The sequence below is a fragment of the Physeter macrocephalus genome, chromosome 6, assembly GCF_002837175.3.
Source record: "Physeter macrocephalus isolate SW-GA chromosome 6, ASM283717v5, whole genome shotgun sequence".
Taxonomy (NCBI): Eukaryota; Metazoa; Chordata; class Mammalia; order Artiodactyla; family Physeteridae; genus Physeter; species Physeter macrocephalus.
In genome coordinates, this window is record NC_041219.1 from 40,477,180 (window position 1) to 40,484,186 (window position 7,007).

The following is a 7,007-nucleotide window of genomic DNA, read 5'->3' on the forward strand; positions in this document are numbered from 1 at the left end:
GCCCTTCCCAGTTACTCTGCTCTCATTTCCCCTCCCCATTTTGACTTTTCTCAGTTTGTACACCTTGAGGCAGACATGCTGCATTAGGATCCTCTCTGGGCAAGGTGAGAAGTCTCAGGTCGGGGCAGTGACGCATGCCCCCTTAAACACAAACAGGAAAATCCTCACAACTGCACTGTCATAATACAAAAAGAATCCCCTCCCTCCCACCACCCCTAAGAGCTCCAGCATGGGACAATTAGGAACATGCCCAAATTCTCGAAGGCACACCCATCACTCAAGGGTCAGGGATCCAAAGGTCCCCCTAAAAAACACAATCAAAAATCCCTGAGACCATTTAGGTATTTCTGGAGAAACCTCAGCCCAGAGTCCACCAAGGGCCACTCAGCTGAGTGGAAGCACTGAAGAGGAAGCCCAGACAAGATACAGAAGGGCCCGGGTGACAGCTGGCTCAGGGAGACAGTGCTAACCTGATGCCCCCCCTCCTGCCCCAGACCCCCAGAGAAAAGCATTTCTCTCCCAGAAGCATTTGGCAGAAAGCTATTTCAAGAGCACGCTTGTGGATACTACCTGGCCAACACACTCCCCACCAGTGTCTCCCTAATCCAAGACCCACATTGTGTTCTTGAGTAAACAGACACAGAAGGAGACCGCCCTGGCCCAGCTCACACCGCACCTGCGGGCAGCTTTGCACGGAGCCTGTGCCTGTTTCCTCCAACTGCCCCAAGGCTCCTCTCCTCCAGGTCCACTCTTCCTTCCAAAACCCGGGGCTTACCTCCCGGTTCCGAGGATCCTGCCAGGTTGAACAATGCTCAGAAGCAGGTGGCCATGTAGCAATTCATCCAGTGGGACCTCTTCAGGTCAGAGCAGCTAGAGCTGTGCCCATCCCCAGTGGCAAGGAGAGACTGCCGCGTGGAACTCTGAAAGGGCTCTCTCTTCCCTAAACAATCCTCCTCCTCCCCCTCCGTAGTACTATGGAGACATGTGCTCTGCTTGGGAAGAGGTAAGGAGGAAGGTGCAGCTATTTACTGGAAGAAAGGCAGCAGCCAGCTGAGCCATGCTACACACTCACACCTAGCAGAAGAGAAATGGGGAAAAAATAGCTCTATGTGCTGCCACAGAATTATTAACCCTTGGGCTCCAGCTCTACTCCTTACACAGCTGAAGCAAGAGAAACAATACACTTAACCAATAGAGTGCCAGCCAAAGGCATTACATCATCGGTCAGCACCGTCATTGGCTAATAATTCCTAGAAGGCATTATCTGCTTCTAGGTGCTTAACCCTTTTGTGTACATCATAGCAAAGACTCAAGCATTTGGTCTAAGCCAGTGGTTCTTGGATCTTGCTTTTATCAGGATCATCTGGGGTGCTTTCTAAACATACAGATTGCTATGTTCCACCCCAAACCATCTGAATCAGATTCTTCAGAGGATGCATGGATTTCTGTATTTTAAACAGTGTTCAGAGTGTGGAGACCACTGGTCTATTCAGAAAGGCTTCCTCTCCAAAAGATAAATGAGACGACGTTTTTCTGAGCATTTATTATGTGCCCAATACGTTACTACATCATCTCATTTACTTCCTGCACTGAGCAGTGGATGTGACTGGCTCAATTTCACAGGTATAGAAAGTAAGGTTCAGAGACTAAGTCATTTGATCAGAGATGGAGCCCTGGCTTTGAAAGCCAGGCTGTTTGCACCATACCTTGCTACTCCTTTGAAGCTTCCACTTGAAATCAAACCAAGCTATTTGTCTACTTATTGCCTCCAGGGTTATAGAAAAGATAGACATTCTGGATGAGCTGGAAAATGCCAGTAACATGTGAAGAACTGGGGAGTGAAAAGAATAGGGAATTCCCATAGCAGGTGTTCAGGGATCATGAACCTTCCAGAGAATCATTCTCTTTCTCAGGCTCAGTTCTTTTGTTTCTGCTACAAATCTCTGCTTAGCTATCACTTTCTCTAGGAAGCCTCCTCCCATCCCCAAATCTGGGAGAGACGCCCCTGCTCCAGGCTTCTATGGTCCCCTGTATCAGTGGCTGCAGCTGCTTGTTTACTAGGTAAATTCCACAAGGTTACAGCCATTTCTACCTTCACCAACATATTCCCAGCACAGTGCCTGCCACATGTGAGTACTCAATCATGACTGTGGAAAGAAAGAAAGGAGGGAGGGAGGGAGGATGGAAGGAGAGAGAGAGGAGGGAGGAAGGGAGGGAAGGTCTTTGCTGAAGTTCTAAATAGCATCACGCTGAGGTGTGAAAGGCAAAGGACTGGTAGCCAGGGGAACGACATGAACAAATTGTCTGACCTTGGGCAAGTTCATTCTTAGGGGTCCTTGGTTTCCTCACCTGAAAATGAGAACAGTAGCACCTTCCTCATAGGCAGTTATGAGGATCAAAATTAAAGAATGATCCAGGCTCAGAAGTGCTCCTCTACACTCTCTCTCTCCCTAGATTTCACCTATTTTACTGGCTGACATCTAAGTGCTGACAACTCCCTTATTTATTTCTCCAGTCCAGATGTCCCCCCTAGGCTCTGTGTGGATGTCTTCCAGGCCGTCTCCAAGACAGCATGTGGATTTTCTCCCCTAACCACAGCCTGTTCCGCATCTCCACTCTCTGGTGCTTCCATCCACCAATATTTTTTTTGTTGTTTTGGTAATTGGGGTGAAATTCATATAAAATAAAATTAACCTTTTTAAAGTATACAACTCAGTAGCATTTAGCACATTCACAATATTCTGCAACCACCACCTCTATCTAGTACCAAAACATTTTCATCACCCTAAAAGGAAACCACTTACCCTTTAAGCAGTCATGCCCCACTTAGCCTTCTTCCCCCTCTGCACAAGTCCCTGGCAAACACCAACCTGCTTTCTGTCTCTGTGGGTTTGCCTATTCTGAATACCTCATATAAATAGAATCATGTAATATGTGACCTTTTGTGTCTGGCTTTTTCACTTAGCATGATTTCAAGGGTCATTCACATGATAGCATGTATCAGTACATCATTTCTTTTTATGGCTGAGTAATATTCCATTGTAAGTGTTTACCACATTTTGTTTATCCATTACCCTGTTGATGGACATCTGACATCCACCCAATCTTGAACCATAAACCTGGGGGGTCATCCTTGACTCTTCCCTTTCCCATATTCCTGACACCTAATGTATCAGCAGGTCCTGTCCATTTAACACCCCAAATACAGCTCCATTTAACACCCCAAATACAGCTCCAATTCTTCTACTTTTCCAACACTATTTCTAGCCTGCAGCCAGGACACCAACACCTCTCTCACCAAACTCCCAATTTGTGACAAGGTCCCATTCTTCTCCCTACTCCATTTTTTACCTGGTAGCTGCATAAACCACATCATCCATTCACTTCAGCAATATTTGCTGAGCACTTTTCTTCACGGAGCTTGCCTGCCAGAGGCATGACAGACAACAAACAAGTATATACTGTATTTATAACACCAGGTCATTACTAGGCTTAAAATCCTTCACTGACTTTTCATTGCACTTTGAGTAAAATCCAAGCTCAGCATGGCCTTCCAAGGCCCCATCTACTTCTCCAAATTCATCTCAGGTTGCTCCCCAATCATGCTGTGCTCCATTCCTCCACCTCGTGGTCCTTGAACCAGCTGTTCTCTCTGCCTCTTGACCTTGGCATTGCTGGATCTTCCTCATCCCTTAGATCTCAGTGTAAATATCTCTTACTGGTGATACCACTCTTCTAAGCAGATCTATCCTTCATTCACTTCACTCATTCAATAAATACATGCTAAACACTGTGCTAGGATAAAGTGATGTATGATCTCCTGGAGCCTTTAGTCTAGGGGGGACGACCAATGATAGGGAAGTAAATAAAATGTATGAGCAAGTGTGATGAAGGGGGAGTAAAAGAGAGGGGAACTGCTTTTCACAGGATGGTCCAAAAGGCCTTTTTGAGGTGGTTATATTGAAACCGAAGGGTGAGAAAGAGTCAATTGGGAAGACAGCCTATTACTCTCCATCACACCCTGGCTATGCAATGGTCCATCCTTCAATGTTTGCTTTGGAGGAATCAAAGCATTTAATGTCAGTCTCTGTCTCCCCAACAGACGGAACTGTATTCCCAGCGCCTAGGACAGTGCCGACCATTTAGGAGACACTCAATGAGCATTGATGACTTAATTATTAATTACTTAATCAATCCACCAATGAAATCACTGCATAGAATGTAACAAGTCATTATCGTTTTGGCTGTTATTGTTATTGTTATTATTTTGTGGCAAAAGGACACCTACTCTGTTGGGTTTTAGAAAACACTAACTGTAAATGTAACTGTAAAATGAGAATAGAAGTACCTAAGTTGGAATATTACTGGGTAGCTAGGAGAGAATGCATATGCATAACAGACACTCAATAGTAGTCATTGTGGCCGTAATCATGAAAGGTTCTTTCCTCACAGAAGCTGATCTACTCAATTCAAACTCCAAAATCCATTTTCAGGCACAGGCAAGAAGTTTAAAGGTGAGAAAAGGAACACTTCTTAAATGCCTGCTCTGCACTGCACACCTTCTGTCAGTCATCTCAGCCACTTCCCAAGCCCACCCTGTAAGGTGGCTGCCGAGGTACAGTTCTCAGTCCCCCCCAAGACCGAGGCACCTCTTACTCCCTTGTGCCGGCTGCTGGGAGTGTTGGCTATGCATGGCTCCCAGATGAGTTCCGCTTCAGGAACTGTCCTGCTGAAGGGACAGCCAAAGTTGTGCCCCCTTCCCTGGAGGCAGCCTGCCCCCACTGGCTGGTCAACGTGGGGTTTCAAAGGCCTGGCCCCATGCCTCAGAAGATTAACTGAGGCCTCTCTTGCTCTGCATCACAGACCAACTTCTCCATCTGCCCCACCCTGCTTCCCTCACCACCCCCTCCCTTGGAGAGTGAGACCATTCCTCAAGAATCCTCCTACGCACAATTCTCAGAGCCTCCGAGTCTTCTTCCAGGGAACCCAACGGATGACAGGTGGGGATGATGACTTCCTTTTAAATCAGAAAACTGAGGTTCAGAAAGGTTGATAATGTCCCCAAGACACATGGCTAAAGTGACTTTCGGGTTTGACTCCCTGACAAGACCTTGCTCTTCACGACAGCCTCTAACAGCTGAGGCTGTGTCTCAGTGAGGCAGAAGGAGGAGCCGAGGGAGAGGGGAAAACCACATCAGAAAGGGCAGGCAGAGGTACCCTTCACAGTCCTCCAGGGGGCATCCCTGATGACAAGGTCCAGGTCAAAGCCTCCAGAAACAATATAAAAATGACCTGCAGGTTGCAGAGGCAAGCGATCACATGGGCAACATCTCCCTGCCTGAATGATCCCCTGAATGATCCATGCCTGGAAGCCAGGGAGCAGGGCTCCTGGTTAGATGGGGCTGCCTTTAAGGATGAGAGTATTTGCAGCCCCATCCAAAATATTAACTACAACTTACCAGCTTTCTACTGCTCCAATCTCCATCCATTTTCCACAGAGCTGCCAGAATTCTTTCACGGCCCTTCTGGACCCCAGGACAATATTCTATACAGTCTAAGGCTGCATTTTAAGGTCTGTGCATGTTTTAGCTCCTGCCATGTTAACAGCTCATTTCCTACCCACCTTTTGTGGTCCTATTTGATTAGCTGATATAGGATTATCTGATGTTCTAAGTCAGGATACTGGCCTTTTTCAGTTTCTTTACCTTTGCACAGGAAAATCTATCTGGAATTCCTGCTATCCCATCACACACACACACACACACACACACACACCCCCCCACACACACACACACACCAGCCCACACAGCTTTCAGCCTGGCAAACCCTCCTACTCCTCCAGTCCCCACTCAATAGTCACCTGCTCTCAGACGCCTTCCTGGCTTGCTCATGGTCCTCCCCTCCCCTCCCCTCCCGTAACATCCCCTGTACTACAGCGCACTGTAATTGTTCCTCGTATTAGCCCCAGGAGCTCCTTCTTAGCCCCAGGAGCTCCTCCAAGGCACTTCTTCCTGACGCTAGGGCTTAACACAGTGTCTGGCACGCAGTAGGAACCCAATAAATGCTGAATAAATACACGGGGCGCTGCATAAAGTGCTAGTCTCTCTGCTCTTAGCTTGGCCAGAAAACCGCTCTGAGATTTTTTTCCTGAGTTCCAGGAGACCTGGAAATAGGAAATGGCTTGACAAATCTGACTCCTAGCCCTGGGGCAACAGGTCAGGAGGCGTCTGAAGACCTAGGCAGAGGAAAGTCCGGCCCCTGCGGTCGCCAGCTACCCGCAAGCTCTTCCCTGGGCCCCGGCGCTGGGTGGAGATTCTCTTGGAAGCCACTCTCCTGAGACCCTCCGGCTCCCGGGCCCCTCAGGCATCCCCGCACGAGGACCTGTCTATCCCAGGGTCGGCCCCGGGACCAGGCAGCAGCAGCCCGGGGAGGCAGCGTGGCGCGGCGCCTCCTCGCCTCCCTGCCGGGCCCCTCCGCTCGCCGGCATCCCGCGGCACACAGCCGGAGCGCCCAGGGACGCTGCCTGGCGCCAGGACGCCACCAGCAGCCCCGGCGGGAAGTGGCGGGGACTCCCTGCTGCCAGAAACCCCACAAAGTCTACTTCGCTGCGGGCTCTGCTTACCGTGCGAGCCGCCAGGAACCAAGAGCTGGGTGGGTGCCTACGCCGCGGCGCCCGCCTGCTGATCAGTTCGGGTCCGGGAGCTCAACCTCCCCACCCCACTGCGCGCTAGCGTCTCCTGTCGGCCGCCCGGCCTCCCCGCGCCGCAGCGCCCCATTGGCTCGGACGGCCAGGCCCCGCCCACAGGAGGCTCCGCCCCTGCCGCCCCTCTTGCCGCCCCTCCTGCCTTCTCCCACCCAGCTCCTCGTCTCTTCAAGCCGGAAAAGTGCTTCTAGACTCAGCTCTCACACGGCTCGGGCAGCCGAGAAAGGTAATAATTCTCCATCCCAAGAGCGTCTAGACGCCCCTCGGGGAGTGTGAAGAGTGCAGAATCCCTGGAAGCCAGCTT

At 49.8% G+C, this 7,007-nt stretch overlaps 1 protein-coding gene across 19 annotated transcripts in view; it reads right to left on the bottom strand.

Annotated features, from left to right (window-relative positions):
• Positions 1-6,758, bottom strand: part of SYN3 (synapsin III) — a 462,808-nt gene extending 456,050 nt beyond the window's left edge. For 14 of the 19 annotated variants that reach the window (XM_028490567.2, XM_028490580.2, XM_028490577.2 and 11 more), the window contains exon 1: positions 6,623-6,758. The gene's annotated coding sequence lies outside the window, so the exon portion shown is untranslated. Of the gene's footprint in view, positions 1-775; positions 1,075-4,951; positions 5,018-5,459; positions 5,716-6,622 lie in introns of those variants that run through there. The other 5 variants (XM_028490574.2, XM_028490572.2, XM_028490569.2 and 2 more) reach the window with 5 other exon arrangements.
• Positions 6,759-7,007: the final 249 nt, after the last annotated feature.